Genomic DNA, 21,634 nt, shown 5'->3' on the forward strand with positions numbered 1-21,634 from the left:
ACAATGGAGACAGTTTGTCTCTCATTTTGGTTCTGGACATTCATACAATGTTTACAGTAAATGTCCTTCGGTAATCATGCTTTTGTTCTACCATGCTTATCTTGTTTGTAGAACTGCCTAGCCTGCAAGCTGAAGACAGTCATATCATTTTCCTTCCACCGCTTCCTAATATGGACCTGCCTGTTTCCCTGTGTGAAGCCATTTTGACCTTCTGAAAGTTGCAGACTCCATTTTAATATGAGAGTATATGTGAATATATATTTCTACGCTAATGCACTTCTACAGCACCTCAACTCCATTTACCCGCCTTAGCTCCAAAGATCAAACCTTCCTCACAAACAGTGGACAACCATCCACTGCCCCAGAACCACTCATGGTCGATGCTGCCACCTTCTCCATAGATGGAAGATTAAAGCATCTCCATCCTGTGACTGTGGAGCTCCTAATCAGACCCTGGAGCCCATCATTGAGCGCTGCCCGCAGAGGAAATTCACAGGCAGCCTACAAGATATCCGCTGTTACACCGCAAGCTTTGGCCTGGATATCTGCCTGAGATATTGACATTTGGTTTGATTTGCTATGACCATACCGGAGATGAAGAATGCCCTGTATCCCACATCAGAGAATAGAATCAGTAAAATTTATGGCCCAGAAGGAGGCCTTTCGACACATCGTGTCTGTGCCGCCCGGAAGGATCCATCCCGCCTAATCCCACTTTCCAGCTCAGATTCAGATTAGATTTATTTGCCACATGTAACAAGTACAATGGAATGCTTGTTCCCCGTAGGGACGCGTCAGCCATACATATAGCGCCGCGTTCAGAGTCAATACAATGGCTTCCCGTGGCAGTGGGAACACGATGTCCCTCAGCCGCTCCATCCTCCTCCTCACCGCGGCCGCCTCCTCACTGTTGCCGGCTCCACGTGTGGTGGCCTGCTTCTCCTGCTCTGGCCACCATGCCCGGCTCCCCTCCCCCCAGTCGGACTGCGAGTTCCCCGAAATGGAGCCGCCGGCCGACGTGCTGCAGCTTGTCGTTGAATCTGCTGCTCGTAGCGCTGCGCTCCTCTGCCCGACTCCGCGAACACATCGTCGGGATGTGAATGCTCCAATTCGGCCTCCTCTTCAACGCCGCCGGCTCCACGTTCCACGGCCCGGGGCCTACTTCTCCCTCTCCCGGGTCGGCCTATGGCCGCTATGCTCGGCTCCCCTCCTCCCAGTCAGAATTCCTTCCAGCCGAGGCGCTGCACTGCCTCTGCCCGACTCGCCGAGCACCTCGCTCCGGTTGCGGGAGCGAGCAGCAAGAGCTGGCCGCCCGAAACAGGGAGCGCGATCTCAGCACCGGACCGTCACGGCCGCCATCTTGACTAGTTGGAGCACATCGGCCGGCAGCTCCTCGGCGGGAAGGAATTCCGACTGGGAGGAGGGGAGCCGAGCATGGCGGCCATAGGCCGACCCGGGACAGGGAGAAGTGGGCCCCGGGCCGTGGAACGTGGACTAGCTCCTGGGCTTCGAGAGAAAACAGCCCAACCTGAACAAATATTGCTCCCACACTGACCAATTGTACACACGCACATCGCAGCAGGAGACACCTCGCCCACTCACAGGGACACAGATTGACGCCCCTTAAAAAATAAATATTTAAACCCAACCGGCCAGTTCCGAGCGCGAGCCTCTGTCAACCCAAATCATCGCCGCAAACCCCGCCTCCCGGCGGCGCTGATTGGCCAGTGGCGGCCCGGTGAGGAGCCCCCCCCCCCGGGGCTGCAGATTGGTTGGAGCGCCTGTCACTCAGACTAAGAGGGCGTATTTCCGGGGCGGGGCTCTCTCGGTGGAAGTAGATTGGCCGGAGCGCCTGTCACTCAGAGTGAGGGGCGGGGCTCTCCCGGGGGAAGCGGATTGGCCGGAGCGCCTGTCACTCAGAGAGAGGGGCGGGTTCCCGGGCGGGGCCTCAGTGGGAGTCGGACTCGGACTCGGAGCTTGGGCAGTGAGTTGGGGCCGAGCGGCAGTGACGCCGCGCTGGGCTCTGGTCTCGGCCAGTTGGAGCGGCTCACGGCGGCCGCCGCCTGGTTTTATACTCGGGGATTTATTTCAAACTTTGGATTCTTGTTGTTTGGTGAGCGAGCTGGACAGTCGCTTCTTCACCGATAACCTGCTGACCAGACAGGACTGGGGTAAGGAGGAGGGACTGGGGTAAGGAGGAGGAGGAGGAGGAGGGGGGGACTGGGGCAAGCAGGGGGGACTGGGGTAAGGAGGAGGGGGAACTGGGGTAAGGAGGAGGGGGAACTGGGGTAAGGAGGGGGGAGGGTGGTACTGGGGTGGGGAGGGGGAGGTGGGGACTGGGTTAAGGAGGGGGAGGTGGGGACTGGGTTAAGGAGGGGGAGGTGGGGACTGGGTTAGGGAGGTGGGGACTGGGGTAAGAAGGAGGGGACTGGGGGGGGGGGACCTGGGGTGGGGAGGGGGGGACTGGGTTAAGGAGGGGGAGGTGGGGACTGGGGTAAGGAGGGGGAGGTGGGGACTGGGGTAAGAAGGAGGGGACTGGGGTGAGGATGGGGGGGGGGACTGGGGTGAGGATGGGGGGGGGGACTGGGGTGAGGATGGGGGGGGGGACCTGGGGTGAGGAGGGGGGGGGACCTGGGGTGAGGAGGGGGGGGGAGACCTGGGGTGAGGAGGGGGGGGGAGACCTGGGGTGAGGAGGGGGGGGAGACCTGGGGTGAGGAGGGGGGGGAGACCTGGGGTGAGGAGGGGGGGGGGACCTGGGGTGAGGAGGGGGGGGGGACCTGGGGTGAGGAGGGGGGGGGACCTGGGGTGAGGAGGGGAGGGGGGGGGGACTGGAGTGAGGGGGGGACTGGGGTGAGGAGGGGGGGGTGGACTGTGGTGAGGAGGGGAGGCCCGAGACCAGTCGGGACCAGCGGGAGCAGCGTGGTGAGGAGCCCGGTATAAAAACCGGAGAGCAGCGAGGCCCGGGACCAGCGGGAGCAGCGTGGTGAGGAGCCCGGTATAAAAACCGAGAGAGCAGCGAGGCCCGGGACCAGCGGGAGCAGCGTGGTGAGGAGCCCGGTATAAAAACCGGAGAGCAGCGAGGCCCGAGACCAGTCGGGACCAGCGGGAGCAGCGTGGTGAGACCGGTATAAAAACCGGAGGCACCAGCGAGGCCAGACCAACTCAGCAGCGGGGAGAGAGGTAAAAAGTAATCAGTGTGTGACATCACCAGGGAGCAGGTAGGTGATTGGTTGGTGAGTATTTTTCTTTTTTCAATACAAGCTTGAATTCTGTGGTGTTAAAATTCTGTGGTGTAGTGGGGATAGTTGGTAAATAAAGCGCCCTAGAGCATACCTGTAACTGGGGTATTGAATAAATTTGAAAAATTAATTAAAGGAGTAAGTCATGGCAGGAGAGTTCAGACCCGTGTTCTGCTCCTCCTGCTCTATGTGGGAAGTCAGGGATGCTGCCAGTGTCCCTGACGACCATGTGTGCGGGAAATGCATCCAGCTGCAGCTACTTGTAGACCGCATTGTGGCGCTCGAGCTGCGGGTGGATGAATTTTGGAGCATGCGCGATGCTGAGAGGCTCGTGGATAGCACGTTTAGCGAGTTGTTCACGCCTCAGGGTAGGGCAGCACAGGGGGTGACCATCAGGCGGAGCAACAAAGGCAGGCAGGTAGTGCAGGGAACCCCCGCAGACATCCCCCTTTCAAACAAGTATACCGCTTTGGATACTGTTAAGGGGGATGACTCACCAGGGGAAGGCAGCAGCAGCCAGCTTCCTGGCACTGGGGGTGCTCCTGCTGCCCAGGAAGGGGGGAAAAAGAGTGGGAGAGCAATAGTGGTAGGGGATTCTATAGTAAGGGGAACAGATAGGCGTTTCTGTGGCCGTAGACGTGAATCCAGGATGGTTTGTTGCCTCCCTGGTGCCAGGGTCAAGGATGTCACTGAGCGGCTGCAGGGCATTCTGGAGGGGGAGGGTGAACAGCCAGTGGTCGTGGTCCACATTGGTACCAACGACATAGGTAAAAAGAGGGATGAGGTCCTGCAGCAAGAATTTAGGGAGCTAGGTGAAGGATTAAAGAGCAGGACCTCAAAGGTTGTAATCTCTGGATTACTCCCGGTGCCACGTGCTAGTAAGTATAGGAATAGGAAGATAGAACAGATGAATGCGTGGCTAAAGGGATGGTGCAGGGGGAAGGGCTTTAGTTTCCTGGATCACTGGGTCTGCTTCTGGGAAAGGTGGGACTTGTACAAGTCAGACGGTTTACACCTAAACCAGAGGGGAACCAATATCCTTGCGGGGAGGTTTGCTAGCACTGCTGGGGAGTGTTTAAACTAACTTGGCAGGGGGTTGGGGTACAGAGTGGAGCTATAGTAGGGGGTGATTTACAGCCAAATACAGAGGGAAAAACAAGTCAGCTGGGAAGGCAGAGCAAATATGTGAAGGCAAAAGGGAATATGGCAGGGCTGGAAGGCATTTATTTTAATGCAAGGAGTCTTGCAAATAAGGTGGATGAACTGAAGTTGTTGTTGAACACATGGGAGTACGATATTGTTGCTATCACGGAGACATGGTTGAGGGAGGGTCAGGACTGGCAGCTCAATATTCCGGGGTATAGAATCTTCAGGCGAGACAGAGGGGGGTGTAAAAGGGGAGGGGGTGTTGCAATATTAATTAAGGAGTCAATTACTGCTGTCAGGAGGGATGATATATTAGCGGGTTCCTCTAATGAGGCCATATGGGTAGAACTTAAAAACAAAAAGGGGGCAAGCACTTTGCTGGGAGTGTACTATAGGCCCCCAAACAGTCAGGGGGAGATAGAGGAACAGATATGTAGGCAAATCTCAGAAAAGTGCGAAAATAATAGGGTAAAAATAGTGGGGGATTTCAACTTCCCCAATATAAATTGGGACAGTCAGAGTGTGAAAGGCTTAGAGGGTGCAGAATTCTTAAAGTGCATCCAGGAGAGCTTTTTGAGCCAACATGTAGAAAGTCCTACAAGAGAGGGGGCGGTACTGGACCTAATTCTGGGGAATGTAGCCGGGCAAGTGGTGGAAGTGTCAGTAGGAGAGCATTTTGGCGACAGTGACCATAATTCGGTGAGATTTAAGGTGGTCATGGAAAAAGACAAAGACGGCCCGGAAATAAGGGTTCTAAATTGGGGGAAGGCCGATTTTAATATGATAAGGCAGGATCTGGCCAAAGTGGACTGGGAGCAGCTACTTATAGGAAAATCCACATCAAAACAGTGGGAGACTTTCAGAAGGGAAATAGAGAGAGTACAACGCCAACATGTTCCTGTAAAGGTCAAGGGTGGGACCAACAAGCAAAGGGAACCTTGGATGACAAGGGATATACAAAAATGCATTAGAAATAAAAGGGGGGCTTTTGGCAGTTACAAAAGACTAAAGATGGAAGAAGCCCTAGAGTATAAAAAGTGCAGGGGCATACTTAAAAAAGAAATTAGGAGGGCGAGGAGGGGCCATGAAATAACACTGGCGAGCAAAATAAAGGAAAATCCTAAGATGTTTTATAAGTATATTAAGGGCAAGAGGATAACCAGGGAAAGGGTAGGGCCCATTAGGGACCAAAGTGGCAATCTGTGTGTAGAGCCAGAGGATGTAGGCGGGGTTTTAAATGAATTTTTTGCATCTGTGTTCACTATGGAGAAAGACGATGCAGACATAGAAATCGGGCAAGGGGACTGTGACATACTTGAACATATTAGCATCGAGAGGGAGGAGGTGCTAGCGGTTTTAGCAGGCCAAAAAGTGGATAAATCCCCAGGCCCGGACGAGATGTATCCCAGGCTGCTGTGGGAGGCAAAGGAGGAGATTGCAGGGGCTCTGACACAAATTTTCAGAACCTCTCTGGCCACAGGGGATGTACCAGAGGACTGGAGAACAGCTAACGTAGTACCATTATTCAAGAAGGGTAGCAGGGATAAACCAGGGAATTACAGGCCAGTGAGTCTAACATCTGTGGTGGGGAAATTATTGGAAAAAATTCTGAGGGACAAAATTAATCTCCGCTTGGAGAGGCAAGGATTAATCGGGGATAGTCAGCATGGCTTTGTCAAGGGTAAATCATGTCTGACAAATCTGATTGAATTTTTCGAGGGGGTGACTACGGGGGTGGATGAGGGAAATGCTGTGGATGTGGTTTACATGGACTTCAGTAAAGCTTTTGACAAAGTCCCGCATAGGAGACTGGTCAAGAAGGTAAGAGCCCATGGGATCCAGGGTGCCTTGGCGCGTTGGATCCTAAACTGGCTGAGTGGCAGGAGGCAGAGGGTGATGGTCGAAGGTTGCTTTTGTGACTGGAAGCCTGTGTCCAGTGGGGTACCTCAGGGATCGGTGCTGGGTCCCTTGTTGTTTGTGATCTACATAAATGATTTGGATGAGAATGTAAAAGGTATGATCAGTAAGTTCGCAGATGACACAAAAATCGGTGGGGTGGTAAATTGCGAAGAAGAAAGCCTCAGGCTACAGGACGATATAAACGGGTTGGTCAGATGGGCGGAAAAGTGGCAAATGGAATTTAACCCTGAAAAGTGCGAGGTGATGCATTTTGGACGGACAAATAAGGCAAGGGAATACACAATGAGTGGTAGGACCCTAGGAAGTACAGAGGGTCAGAGGGACCTTGGTGTACATGTACATAGATCCCTGAAGGCAGCGGAGCAGGTAGATAAGGTGGTTAAAAGCATATGGGATACTTGCCTTCATTAGCCGAGGCATAGAATATAAGAGCAGGGAGGTTATGATGGAGCTGTACAAAACGCTGGTGAGGCCACAGCTGGAGTACTGTGTGCAGTTCTGGTTGCCTCACTATAGGAAGGATGTGATTGCTTTGGAGAGGGTGCAGAGAAGATTCGCCAGGATGTTACCTGGGATGGAGCGCCTCAGCTATGAAGAGAGGCTGGACAGGCTGGGGTTGTTTTCCTTGGCGCAGAGAAGGCTGAGGGGGGACCTGATTGAGGTGTACAAAATGATGAGGGGCATAGATAGGGTAGATAAAGAGGAACTTTTCCCCTTAGTGGGGGGGTCAATAACAAGGGGGCATAGGTTCAGGGTAAGGGGCAGGAGATTTAGAGGGGATTTGAGGAGGAACTTTTTCACCCAGAGGGTGGTTGGAATGTGGAATTCAATGTCTGAAAGGGTGGTAGAGGCAGGAACCCTCACAACATTCAAGAAGCATTTGGATGAGCACTTGAAATGCCATTGCATACAAGGCTATGGACCAAATGCTGGAAAATGGGATTAGACTGGACAGGGATGGATGGGCGGCGCAGACACGATGGGCCGAAGGGCCTCTTTCTGTGCTGTAAAACTCTATGACTCTATGAGGGGGGGGGGACTGTGGTGAGAGGGGGGGAGACTGGTGAGGAGGGGGGGGACTGTGGTGAGGAGGGGGGGGACTGTGGTGAGGAGGGGGGGGGACTGTGGTGAGGAGGGGGGGGGGACTGTGGTGAGGAGGTGGGGGGACTGTGGTGAGGAGGTGGGGGGACTGTGGTGAGGAGGTGGGGGGACTGTGGTGAGGAGGTGGGGGGACTGTGGTGAGGAGGTGGGGGGACTGTGGTGAGGAGGTGGGGGGACTGTGGTGAGGAGGTGGGGGGACTGTGGTGAGGAGGTGGGGGGACTGTGGTGAGGAGGTGGGGGGACTGTGGTGAGGAGGTGGGGGGACTGTGGTGAGGAGGTGGGGGGACTGTGGTGAGGAGGTGGGGGGACTGTGGTGAGGAGGTGGGGGGACTGTGGTGAGGAGGTGGGGGGACTGTGGTGAGGAGGTGGGGGGACTGTGGTGAGGAGGTGGGGGGACTGTGGTGAGGAGGTGGGGGGACTGTGGTGAGGAGGTGGGGGGACTGTGGTGAGGAGGTGGGGGGACTGTGGTGAGGAGGTGGGGGGACTGTGGTGAGGAGGTGGGGGGACTGTGGTGAGGAGGTGGGGGGACTGTGGTGAGGAGGTGGGGGGACTGTGGTGAGGAGGTGGGGGGACTGTGGTGAGGAGGTGGGGGGACTGTGGTGAGGAGGTGGGGGGACTGTGGTGAGGAGGTGGGGGGACTGTGGTGAGGAGGGGGGGGGGACTGTGGTGAGGAGGGGGGGGGACTGTGGTGAGGAGGGGGGGAGACTGGTGAGGAGGGGGGGGGGACTGTGGTGAGGAGGTGGGGGGACTGTGGTGAGGAGGTGGGGGGACTGTGGTGAGGAGGAGGGGGGACTGTGGTGAGGAGGAGGGGGGACTGTGGTGAGGAGGAGGGGGGACTGTGGTGAGGAGGAGGGGGGCTGTGGTGAGGAGGAGGGGGGCTGTGGTGAGGAGGAGGGGGGACTGTGGTGAGGAGGAGGGGGGACTGTGGTGAGGAGGAGGGGGGACTGTGGTGAGGAGGAGGGGGGACTGTGGTGAGGAGGAGGGGGGCTGTGGTGAGGAGGAGGGGGGCTGTGGTGAGGAGGAGGGGGGCTGTGGTGAGGAGGAGGGGGGACTGTGGTGAGGAGGAGGGGGGACTGTGGTGAGGAGGAGGGGGGACTGTGGTGAGGAGGAGGGGGGACTGTGGTGAGGAGGAGGGGGGACGAGGGGGAGGGGGGACTGGGGCGAGGGGGAGGGGGGGACTGGGGCGAGGGGGAGGGGGGGACTGGGGCGAGGGGGAGGGGGGGACTGGGGCGAGGGGGAGGGGGGGACTGGGGCGAGGGGGAGGGGGGGACTGGGGCGAGGGGGAGGGGGGACTGGGGCGAGGGGGAGGGGGGACTGGGGCGAGGGGGAGGGGGGGACTGGGGCGAGGGGGAGGGGGGGACTGGGGCGAGGGGGAGGGGGGACTGGGGCGAGGGGGAGGGGGGACTGGGGCGAGGGGGAGGGGGGGACTGGGGCGAGGGGGAGGGGGGGGACTGGGGCGAGGGGGAGGAGGGGGGGGACTGGGGCGAGGGGGAGGAGGGGGGGGACTGGGGCGAGGAGGAGGAGGGGGGGACTGGGGCGAGGAGGAGGAGGGGGCGGACTGGGGCGAGGAGGAGGAGGAGGGGGCGGACTGGGGCGAGGAGGAGGAGGGGGCGGACTGGGGCGAGGAGGAGGAGGGGGCGGTCTGGGGCGAGGAGGAGGAGGGGGCGGACTGGGGTAAGGAGGAGGGGAGGAGGAGGGGGGGGACTGGGGTAAGGAGGAGGGGCCAAAAACGACACGGAAAAATACCAGAAAGCAATTAGCAATGAATCAACTCAAGCTCTCTTGGACACCTTTCTGGATAACATATACACTCACAATAAAGAAGGCGTAAATCGGGCAGTGAATAACCTAAACAATATTTTTGATAATTTGGCAATAAGGTCAAACTTGAAAGCTCGCAAGAACAAACCCAAAACAAAAAACTATGAAAAATGGTTTGACCCAGATTGCCATAACATGAGGAAAAAACTTAGAAAAATATCAAACCAAAAACACAGACATCCAGAAAACGAGGAATTACGCTTTACTTATTGTCAGACACTAACACAATACAGAAACACACTCAGAACCAAAAAAGAGCAATATATTAAGAATACACTCAGCTCCATTGAGGAATCCATTGATTCCAATTGTTTCTGGGACAACTGGAATACATTACACAAAAAACAACACGACGAATTGGCCATTCAAAATGGAGACACATGGGAAAACCACTTTGAAAAATTATACCAGAAAAACACACTAAGGCCAGAGCAACACCAAATATGCAAAAAAACTGGAAAAGCTAGAAATGGCCATAAAAGATAACCAAAACCCGCTAGACTCCATAATAACAGAAAAAGAACTTTTTGAAAACTCAAGGACCTGCGACCAGGAAAAGCTTGCGGGGCAGACGGCATACTAAGCGAGATGATTAAACACACAGACGATAAAATGAAACTGGCTATCCTAAAACTCTTCAACTTGGTTCTGAGTGTCAGTTACTTCCCTGATATCTGGAACAAAGGACTCATAACGCCCATATACAAAAGTGGGGACAAAGTCGACCCAAATAACTATCGAGGCATCTGTGTAAACAGTAACCTGGGGAAGGTATTCTGTAGTATCATAAACAAAAGACTTATAAACTTCCTTGAGCACAATGTCTTGAGTAAAAGCCAAATTGGATTCCTGCCAAACTACAGAACATCAGATCATATCTTCACCCTACAGACCCTAATTGACAAACACGTTCATCAAAACAAAAGCAAAATCTACGCATGCTTTATAGATTTCCAGAAGGCTTTCGATTCCATCTGGCACGACGGTTTATTCCTAAAACTTATCGAAAGCGGGGTAGGGGGAAAAACATATGATGTAATTAAATCAATGTATACAAACAACAAATGTGCAGTTAAAATTGGAGACAAACAAACAAAATACTTCCCACAGGGGCGGGGGGGGGGTGACGCAGGGCTCGCCAATCTCACCGACACTCTTTAATATTTAGATAAATGAATTGGCAAAACTACTTGAACAATCTACAGCACCCGGCCTCACCCTATATGAATCCAAGGTTAAATTCCTCCTCTATGCAGATGACCTGGTTCTGCTGTCACCAACTAAGGAGGGTCTACAGCAGAACCTGGATCTGCTGGAGTCGTACTGCCAGACTTGGGCCCTGACAATAAATCCCCAAAAAACCAAAGTCCTTGTGTTCCAGCAAAGATCCAGACATCAGGGACCCAAAATAAATTTCACACTAGGAACAACCAAAATTGAACAAACCACTAACTACACATACTTGGGCTTAAAAATCAGTTCTACGGGAAATTTCAAACTGGCTGTGAATGAACTGAAAGAGAAAGCAAGAAGGGCTTTCTATGCCATTAAAAAATCAATCCAAATAGAAATCCCAATTAGCATTTGGCTCAAAATTTTCAAATCATTAATTGAACCAATTGCACTCTATGGCAGTGAGGTGTGGGGACCGCTAACGCAACAAGAATTTGCAAAATGGGACAAACACCCAATTGAGATCCTACATGCAGAATTCTGTAAAAGTATCCTCCGGACTCAAAGGAAAACCGTAAACAATGCATGCAGGGCAGAACTAGGCCAATATCCATTAATAATCACTATCCAAAAAAAAGCTACCAAATTTTGGAAACACCTAGAAATGAGCAACCCCCAATGCTATCATTACGAAGCCCTGAAATGCCAAGAGTGGACCATAAAGAAGAATACCCTCAGTCAACTAGTCCTGGGACTCAGTGAAGTCACTACTAACAATAACCAGCCCCAGGACAGTGACAGCGTAACACAAAGAATTCGACCCAACACAATCGTCGCTAAGCAAAAGGAAAAATATCTGTCATATTGGGCAGAAACAACAAAAACCCAAAGCAAACTCAATTGCCACTTGGCCCTAAACAGACAATACAACATGGCTGATTACCTGACCATGGTAAAGGATAGCAAACTGAGAAAAACCTTGACAATGTACAGACTTAGTGAACATAGCCTGGCGATCAAAAAAGGTAGACACAGGCAGACCCGGCTACCAAGAGAGGACAGGATATGCTCTCACTGCAGTCAGGGAGTGGTGGAGACAGAGATGCACTTCCTCACAGCTTGTAGAAAATATCAGGGCATAAGGGAGAATTTCTACCCAAAATTCACAAAAATATGCCCGGAATTCAGAAATTTGAATGACGACCAAAAACTCCCATACCTACTAGGGGAAGAGAGAAATTGTGTAACACTAGCGGCACACTATGTTACAGCTTGCCATAAACAGAGGGACAACCACTAAATATAAGAAAAGAGTATATATAAATTATATGAAAGTATATTTATACACTCAGGGATATATCTGTTTATACACTGTATGGATAGATCTGTATTTTTGTGTACAAACATGAATGTTTTTCGATGCTTTGGCAACATAAGATGTAACTTGTCATGCCAATAAAGCGAATTGAATTGAATTGACTGGGGTAAGGAGGAGGGGGGACTGGGGTAAGGAGGAGGGGGAGACTGGGGTAAGGAGGAGGGGAGGAGGGGGGACTGGGGTAAGGAGGAGGGGCGGACTGGGGTAAGGAGGAGGGGCGGACTGGGGTAAGGAGGAGGGGAGGAGGGGGGACTGGGGTAAGGAGGAGGGGGGACTGGGGTAAGGAGGAGGAGGGGACTGGGGTAAGGAGGAGGAGGGGACTGGGGTAAGGAGGAGGAGGGGACTGGGGTAAGGAGGAGGAGGGGACTGGGGTAAGGAGGAGGAGGGGACTGGGGTGAGGAGGAGGAGGAGACTGGGGCGAGGAGGAGGGGGGTACTGGGGCGAGGAGAAGGGGGATACTGGGGCGAGGAGGAGGGGGTACTGGGGCGAGGAGGAGGGGGTACTGGGGCGAGGAGGAGGAGGGGGGACTGGGGCGAGGGGGAGGAGGGGGGCGGGGAGGAGGGGGTGACGGGGGCGAGGAGGAGGGGGGTACGGGGGCGGGGGGGACGGGGGCGAGGAGGAGCGGGGGACTGGGGCGAGGAGGAGGGTGGGGGGGTCTGTGGATTGTTACACAGAGGGGGAAACTGATTGAAATTGTGTTTGCACTGACAGGGTCTGCTGACCAGTGAGTGAGCCATAGTACTGTCTGGTGGGGACAGGATGTACTGCAGATGGTGCAGCTCTAATGTGGAATCCATTGTAAGGTAATGCTCCTAATTACATACCTGCCAAGTCTGTTATTTGGAGTGTCACGATATATTGTATAATTTTTAAATTAACAAACCGCAGCCGTGTCTTCAGCTGCCGAGGCCCTGAGCTCTGCAATTCTCTCCTAAGCCTCTCGACCTCTCTCCTCCTTTAAGACACTCCTTAAAACCGGCCTCTTCAACCAGCTTTTGGTCACCTGTCCTAATCTCTCCTTATGTGGCTCGGTGTCACACTTTGTTTGACCCAGATTTAATGTGATTCGATAAAGAACCAGAGGAGACATGAAGCAACAGAAAAAAATTCTTACAGGGCTGACAGGGTAGATGCAGGGAGAATGTTTCCCCTGGCTGGGGTGTCTAGAACCAGGGGTCACAGTCTCAGAATAAGGGGTCGGCCATTTAGGACTGAGATGAGGAGAAATTTCTTCACTCAGAGGGTGGTGAATCTTTGGAATTCTCTACCCCAGAGGGCTGTGGAGGCTCAGTCGTTGAGTATATTCCAGACAGATTTTTGAATATTAAGGGAATCCAGGGATATGGGGATCGTGCAGGAAAGTGGAGATGAGGTAGAAGATCAGCCATGATCTTATTGAATGGCGGAGCAGGCTCGAAGGGCCAAATAGCCGACTCCTGCTCCTATTTCTTATGTTCTTATGAAACTTTTAACTTTACACAGCGAGTTGTAGTGATCTGGAAGTATTTTTGAAGTGTACTCACGGTTGTAATGCAGGAAACATGGGAGCCGATTTGTGCACAGCAAGCTCCCACAAACAGCAACGCGTTAGCTACCAAATAACCTGTTTTTGTGATGTTGGGCGATGGATAAATATTGGCCAGGACACTGGGGAGGACTCCGCCTGCACTTCTTCAAAATAGTGCCATGGGATCTTTTACATCCAGTTGAGATGGCAGACGGGGCCTCGGTTTAAGGTCTCATCCGAAAGAGGCACCTCCGACAGTGCAGCACTCCCTCAGTACTGCACTGCGAGAGTCAGCCTAGACTTTTGTGCTCAAGGTTCTGGAGCGGGACTTGAACCCACAACCTTCTGAGTTTTAAAAAAAAAAAAACAAATTGGTAATCCAGAAAAATAGACAGCGGGAGTTGGGGGCAGTTCTGGTGCAATTATCGCCCTCCTGTCACACTCTGTAAAGGGGCAGATTTTACAGGATTACTTCTTCACCCAGAGAGGGGTGAGAATGTGGAACTCGCTACCACATGGAGTGGTTGAGGCGAATAGCATCGATGCATTTAAGGGGAAGCTGGATAAACACACGAGAGAGAAAGGATCAGCTGATGGGGTGAGATGAAGAGGGGTGGGAGGAGGCTCGTGTGGAGCATAAACACCAGCACCGACCAGTTGGCCTGTTTCTGTGCTGCAAACCATGTGCAATGCTGAGGGAAATCCAGGAGTATTTCAGTAAAAAGGCAGCAAAGCTTGTCGATGTCTTTTCATTAAGGCAAGGCAAGGGAATACATAATAAATGGTAGGGCACTGAGAAGTGCAGAGGATCAGAGGGACCTTGGAGCGCATGTCCACAGATCCCTGAAGGTAGCAGGACAGGTAGATAAGGTGGTTAAGAAGGCGTACGGGATACTTGCCTTTATTAGCCGAGGCACAGAATATAAGAGCAGGGAGGTTGTACTTGAACTGTATAAAACACTAGTTAGGCCACAGCTAGAATACTGCGTGCAGTTCTGGTCCCCACATTACAGGAAGGATGTGATTGGACTAGAGAGGGTGCAGAGGAGATTTACGAGAATGTTGCCTGGGCTGGGGAATTTTCGCTATGAGGAAAGATTGGATAGGCTGGGGTTGTTTTCTTTGGAACAGAGGAGGCTGAGCGGAGACCTAATTGAGGTGTATAAAATTATGAGGGGCCTAGATAGTGTGGATAGGAAGGACCTATTCCCCTGAGCAGAGGGGTCGATAACCAGGGGGTATAGATTTAAAGTAATTGGTCGGAGGTTTAGAGGGGATTTGAGGAGCAATGTTTTCACTGAGGGTGGTGGGGGCCTGGAACTCCCTGCCTGAAAGGGTGGTAGAGGCAGAAACCCTCATCACATTTAAATAGTGCTTGGATATGCACCTGAAGTGCTGCAACCTACATGGCTATGGAGCAAGAGCTGGAAAGTGGGATTAGGGCTGGATAGCTCTTTGTGGACCGGCACGGACAAGATGGCCTCCTTCTGTGCTGTAACTTTCTCTGATTTCTCTGATTAAAGTCAACAACCTATAACCTCCACCAACCAAGCAGCTCATTTTCCCCTGGCTGCCAGTTTGGTTGATTGAAGGAAATACCTTGCATTTATGAAGCACCTTTAACACCCTCAGGGCCCCCGAAACACTTCATTGTCAATGAGGTACTTCTAAAGAGCAGTCAGTGTAATGTAGGCAAACGTACGCACAGCAAGCTCCCACAAACAGCAGAGAGAAAAATGACCAGATATTCTGTTCTGGTGGTGTTGGTTAAGGGGTAAATATTGGCCAGGACACATCAGGAATAGAAGGATATGCCGAATGGGGTGGGAGGTGGCTCGTGTAGGGCATAAACACTGGCACGGAGCAGTTGGACCGAACGGCCTGTTTGTGTGCTGTAATTCTACACTAACTCTGTAGTAGGGAGATGTGCAAAACCCATTTCAAAAGCAGCTCTGTACAAGTGTGAGGTGATGCGTAGTACTGTATTTCTGTCCCGATTTCAGAAGGAACACGTGTCTCATTTGCGAGCACTTTGCCAAGCAAGTTAAACTTGTATGTGAGCCTTTTTTTGCTGATGTTTTTGTCTGGTATTAAATACTTACTCCAGCGTGGTGAGCTAAACCATGTCACTGAATCAATGCTCTACCACTTGCGCAGTCTTTCCTCCTCCCCCGAGCTCATTAAATCTCATTTAATTTGTATTGGGAAATTGGTTCAAGCTGGAATTTTTCCCTTGGTAGGCCCATTTCAAAGCCTGCAGCTTTATTTTAACCGAGCATGCTGGCTGCCGGGCAAAGATTACACCTGCCGCAGGCTTGACCTTTGTGTCTGCATCTATATTTTTATAAATGGTGAGTGTGGTCGTTTCCCCGCACCGAGGAGTCATTTCCTCTGTATACGGTTTAAAAATAGTGCTCTGTCTTGCAAGAGCTTTTTTACCTTGGCAACACTGCGCAAAGCATAAAGTGGTGATGGGCCCTAATGAACATAAAGACTTACATTTATACAGCGCTTTTCACCACCACCAGACGTCAGTTTCCACATGTACGCTGACGACACCCAGCTCTACCTCACTACCTCTTCTCTCAACCCCGCCACGGTCTCTAAATTCTCAGACTGCTCCTCCGACATACAGTTTGTGATGAGCAAAAATTTTCTCCAATTAAATATTGGGAAGACTGAAGCCATTGTTTTCGGTCTCCACCACAGACTCCGTTCCCTAGCCACTGACTCCATCCCTCTCCCTTACATCTGTCTGAGGCTGAACCACACTGTTCGCAACCTTGGTGTCATATTTGACCCTGAAATGAGCTTCCGACCACATATCGCAGCATATCAAAGACCACCTATTTGCACCTCCGTAACTTCGCCCGTCTCCGCCCTTCCCTCAGCTCATCCGCTGCTGAAACCCTCATCCATGACTTTGTTCATTCTCGATTTGATGACTCCAACGCACTCCTGGCTGGCCTCCCATCTTCCACCTCGTATAGACTTGAACTTTATCCTCACTCACACCAAGACCCGTTCGCCCATCTCCCCTGTGCTCGCTGACCTGCATTGGCTCCCAGTTAAGCACGCCTCGATTTCAAAACTCTCATCCTTGTTTTCAAATCCCTCCACGCCTCCCCTCTCCCTATCTCTGTAATCTCCTCCAGCCCCACAACCCCCGAGATATCTGCACTCCTCTAATTCTGCCCTCTTGAGCATCCCTGATTATAATTGCTCAACCATTGGTGGCCGTGCCTTCTGTTGCCGAGGCCCTAAGCTCTGGAATTCCCTGCCTAAACCCCTCTGCCTCGCTAATTCTCCTTCCTCCTTTAAGACGCTCCTTAAAACCTTCCTCTTTGACCAAGCTTTTGGTCACCTGCCCTACATTCTCCTTATATGTATCGGTGTCAATTTTTTTTTGTCTTGTACTACTCCTGTGAAGCACCTTGGGACGTTTTACTCCATTAAAGGCGCTATATAAATGGATGTTGACAATTTCTGTCGATATACTGGAGCTGTTTCAATTCCAGGAGCAGAAGAAAACCATTTTTGAAGACTTTTAGTTTAAGCAACAAGAGAGCATCTGTGAAATGAAGGTGAATTCTCAGTGGGCTGTTGTGGGCTGCACCTGTACAGGTAGCGTGTGATGCACCCCATGCCCGGATAACAGAACTCTATCCCTGTGCATTTTCAGCAGCGTGGCTCAGTGTTTATTAAGCATGGTGATCAATGTGCTTGTGACCTGCGATAGTTTTGCTTCCTTCTTTAACAAACTCTTTTTTTTGTCTTCACAGGAACAGTCGAACCAATCGCAGAACCTCATCGACTCTGAATTTTCTAAATCGCGCTATATTTTGGATGAAAAGAGTGGAATTTTGTCGAAGAATTGAATGAGGAAAAGGATGATATTAGATATTATTCAGAATGGAGACAAATCTGTGGGAAATCCGAGACAATTCACGATGAGCTTTCCTTGTATATAAATAACCTGAACTCGGGTGTAGAAAGTACAATTTTGAAGTTTGCGGATGATACAAAACTTGGCAACGTAGTGAACAGTGAGCAGGATAGGAGCAGACTTCAGGAGGACAAAGGCAGACTGGTGAAATGGGCAGACACATGAGCGATACAATTGAATGCAGTAAGTGTGAAGTGGTGCACTTTGGGAGGAACAACATGGAGAGGCAGTATAATCTAAATGGTTCTATTGTGAGGGTTGTGGAAGCACAGAGGGACCTGGGGGGCACGTTCACAAATCTCTGAAGGTGGTTGGGCAAGTTGATAAGGCCGTCAAGAAAGCTTGTGGGATACTTGGCTTTGTAAATGGGGGCATTGAATTCAAAACACGGAAGTCATGCTAAACCTTTACAAATCACTGGTTAGGCCTCAGCTGGAGTATTGTGTAGAATTCTGGGAACCACACTTTAGGAAGGATGTAAGGGTGAGGGTAAGAAGGTTTACTAGGATGATAGTAGGAATGAGGAACTTCAGTTATGTGGAGAGATTGCAGAAGCTGGGATTGTTCTCCTTCGAGCAGAGAAGGTTAAGGCGACACCTAATAGAGGTATTCAAAATTCTGAGGGGTTTTGATTGAGCAAACAGGGAGAAACTGTTTCTTCTGGCGGGTGGATTGGTAGCCAGAGGTCATAGATTTAAAATAATTGGCACGAGAACTAGAGGGGAAATGTGGAGATATTTTTTCACAAAGGGTTGTTAAGATTTGGAACCTGAAAGGGTGGTGGAAGCAGATTCCATAGGAACTTTCAACAGGCAATTGGACATGGACTTGAAGAGACTAATTTTCAGGGTTCTGGGGAAAAGGCTGGGGTGTGGGAATAAATTGAACCGCTCTTTCACAGGATGAACAGCTTTAATCTCCTAGGTGTCTTTGACATCCAAGGCTGCATCACATCCTTCCTGCCTACTCTATTGTGCCTTAATACTTTTTTTATTCATTCACAGAAAGGGTTGTGGAAATCTGGAACTTTCTCCCTCAAAAGATGCGGCCGGACCTGCTGTGATTCCCAGCAAAAAAAATCGTTTTTTGTTTTTCATACAGACCCCAGCATCTGCAACGTTTGACCCCACCTCATTGTTCTTTGATGTAATGGTTTCCTGACTGACCTGTTTGGACACCATTCACACCTGTGATTGCTGTGATTATTTCTCTGCCGAGGTGTGATAAAGGGCAGTTAGAAAGATTACCTGTAATCATCTGGCAGAACTCTCTGACTATATATACTGTGTCTGTATGCAACTCTTCACTTCACCTGACGAAGGAGCAGCGCTCCGAAAGCTTGTGATTTCAAATAAAGCTGTTGGACTATAACCTGGTGTTGTGTGACTTCTTTCAAAAGACTGTGGATGCCAGGATCAAACAATTCAAAATTTCCAAGACTGAGATGGGTAGATTTCTGTTGGTTAAGGGCATCGAGGGATATGGAGCAAAGGCGGGTAAATGCAGTTGAGGTACAGATCAGCCATGATCGAACTGAATGGTGGAACAGGCTCGAAGGGCTGAATGGCCTCCTCCTGTTCCTGTGCACCATCCTCTGCAGTCAGCCATGTTTATAATATTCCCACAACACTGTAGTTCCCGAGTGCTACAGTAGACTCGTTTCAGAATTGCTTGTTCCTAATACATTCAGCATTCCCGTCTATACAGCTTACTGTAGATGTTCCCATCTTTTGGCCCCTAGTTTACCCTTGCTAATGTTACCTGGTTCTTGTATATCACCCACCTGCTGTCTAGATTCCACTCTTTAATCAAAGTCATGTGGGATCACATTTCCTCCTGGCCTTCGCCCTCCTATCCAATGGAAATGCTTCTTGCAGCTACTTCAACGTTCCTGACCAGTTCCATTGTTTTTATTTGGCCATCTCGCTCCCTTTGTTATCACAAGGGGAACGCCATTTACTTTTCAAAGCCCCAGTATTATTTTCGCAGCTGATTGACGGACAGTTATTCATATTCGCGATTTTCTTTGCAAAACATATTTTTCACCATAAACAGGAAGTATAACAAAGGAAATTGCCTTGATTTTCTAGGCCATCCTTACATGGGAGGTTTCAGAGCCCTTACATGATTTCTTACATTGTCATTTAGCCCTTCCTGCTCCTCCAGTACCTTTTGTCATTTATCTTCAATGTGCACAGACCTATCTCTAGGTAACCAACTCCTCATCATTACCACACTCATCACTACCCACCTCCCTACAGCCAGAATCTCCCTGCACCTCACCAACTGCATCTTTGCCCTAACCCTGTTCTCTGGCTTCTGAACTACTTCTTCCTCCATGACTTGGTCTTCTGCATTAGGAGTTAGTGCTTGATCTAATTGAATGGTGGAACAGGCTCGAGGGGCTGAATGGCCGACGACTCTTCCTATGTTCTTGTATCTGCACATTGTTGTGCCTTTCTCAGTGTCTTTACAAGCGTTCTTCCTGTCGTCAGTGCATCCTCTATTGTGTGCTCGGTTTCCTCCAGCACTTATTTCTGTTTCTTGCTGACCCTGTACCTGTTTGTAAAAACCCAGTCACAGCTCCCCAGTGACTCGCCCGTAATATTGAGTACCAGCCCATCCACTTCACTAAACTTTGACTCAATTAGTCCAATACTATCCACCTGCCTTTGCTAATTAGCTTTACAATCGTTTCCTTCCATTAGTTCTCGTCCGCTCCTCTCAAAGGCCCAAAGCTTTGCCTTCAGGTTTTTGGCAGCTGAGATCAGCGAGTTGCTCCACACTTTACTATTGACTCTCGAGCTCTTTCATGCTGCAAAGTCCAGCCTTGTTTAGTCTGTTTGAGCTCTGCCAGCGGTCTGCTGTGTGTTAACATTTGTGTTTCTCTCTATTTCAGGAGAGTACGCCCGAGGAGCAGAGGTACGACACGCTCTCCAAAAATAACTGAACAACATTATAGAAACATAGAAGATAGGAGCAGGAGTAGGCCATTCGGCCCCTCGAACCCGCTCTGCCATTTAATGAGATCATGGCTGATCATCCAAATTCAGTACCCTGTCCCGGCTTTCTCCCCATATCCCTTTAGCCTCAAGAAATATATCCAACTCCTTCTTGAATATATTTAATGAAATGGCCTCAACTAGCCTGTGTGGCAGAGAATTCCACAGGTTCACTACTCTCTGGGTGAAGAAATTCCTCCTCATCTCAGTCCTAAATGGTGTACCCCTTATCCTTAGACAGTGACCCCTGGTTCTGGACTCCCCACGCCATCGGGAACATCCTTCCTGCATCTAGTCTGTCTAGTCCTGTTAGAATTTTATAAGTTTCCATGAGATCCCCTCTCATTCTTCTAAACTCTAGTGAATATAAGCCTATTATAAAGTAGCATATTGAAGAGCTTCTTTTATTTTCTGCTGTTAAATATTTGATATTTACATTATTAGTGAAGACGACTATCAGCCAAACATAGTGGAAGGCAGCCTGTCTCTGGGCGCATTTAAAGGACCCACCCAGTATAGAGTGTGGAGACCTGTAATGGACATTCTCAGCCCTGGTACGGAGGGCCTTTCCTGTTTTCTTACTTAACCTGTAAAATCCCCAATAAGTGTGCTCATCTTAAGAATACCAGACAAGAGTACAAGAATGTAAATATTATTCATACTGACTTAATATAAGAAAATAAATGAAATGGAAGTATGTAATGTCTGATTCATGACTTATATAATGCAACAATGAAATAATAATCACAACTATTTGGAGAAGCAATCAACCAATTTATTAATTTCATTAGTAAGAAACACTGATCTAAATCATTAACCTGTCACAGTGGCTTGTTTCATGGCTTAAAACTGAAAAAATAATGCACAAGAATATTCACAACTGATTTGGTCAAATCACTTCCGATCACCACCTGACTCCCCAAAGCCTTTCCACCACCTACAAGGCACAAGTCAGGAGTGTGATGGAATACTCTCCACTTGCCTGGATGAGTGCAGCTCCAACACCACTCAAGAAGCTCGACACCATCCAGCACAAAGCAGCCCGCTTGATTGACACCCCATCCACCACCTTAAACATTCACTCCCTCCACCACCGGCGCACTGTGACTGCAGTGTGTACCATCTACAAGATGCACTGCAGCAACTCGCCAAGGCCTCTTCAACAGCACCTCTTAAACCCGCGATCTCTACCGCCTAGATGGATAAGGGCAGCAGGGGCATGGGAACACCACCACCTCCAAGTTCCCCACCATCCTGACTTGGAAATATATCGGTCGTTACTTCACTGTCGCTGGGTCAAAATCCTGGGACTCCCTCCCTAACAACACTGGGAGAACCTTCACCACACAGACTGCAGCGTTTGAAGAAGGCGGCTCAGCAACACCTTCAGGACAATTAGGG

General features: G+C 50.6%; 1 long non-coding RNA gene across 3 annotated transcripts; it reads left to right on the forward strand.

The window, feature by feature from the left end:
* Positions 1-1,965: 1,965 nt before the first annotated feature.
* On the forward strand, positions 1,966-18,602 carry LOC147096298 (uncharacterized). Of its 3 annotated transcripts, none has more exons than XR_015074609.1 (4): positions 1,966-2,113; positions 12,490-12,581; positions 17,068-17,414; positions 18,236-18,602. It is a non-coding gene; the product is annotated as an uncharacterized LOC147096298 (long non-coding RNA). The 3 variants fall into 3 exon arrangements; XR_015074608.1 differs by lacking the exon at positions 1,966-2,113 and adding an exon at positions 2,886-3,233; XR_015074610.1 differs by lacking the exon at positions 1,966-2,113 and adding an exon at positions 2,886-3,218.
* Positions 18,603-21,634: the final 3,032 nt, after the last annotated feature.

Source organism: Somniosus microcephalus, unplaced genomic scaffold (assembly GCF_052327205.1).
Source record: "Somniosus microcephalus isolate GS21.2 unplaced genomic scaffold, FLI_Smic_1.0 unresolved_chr1, whole genome shotgun sequence".
NCBI classification, from domain to species: Eukaryota; Metazoa; Chordata; class Chondrichthyes; order Squaliformes; family Somniosidae; genus Somniosus; species Somniosus microcephalus.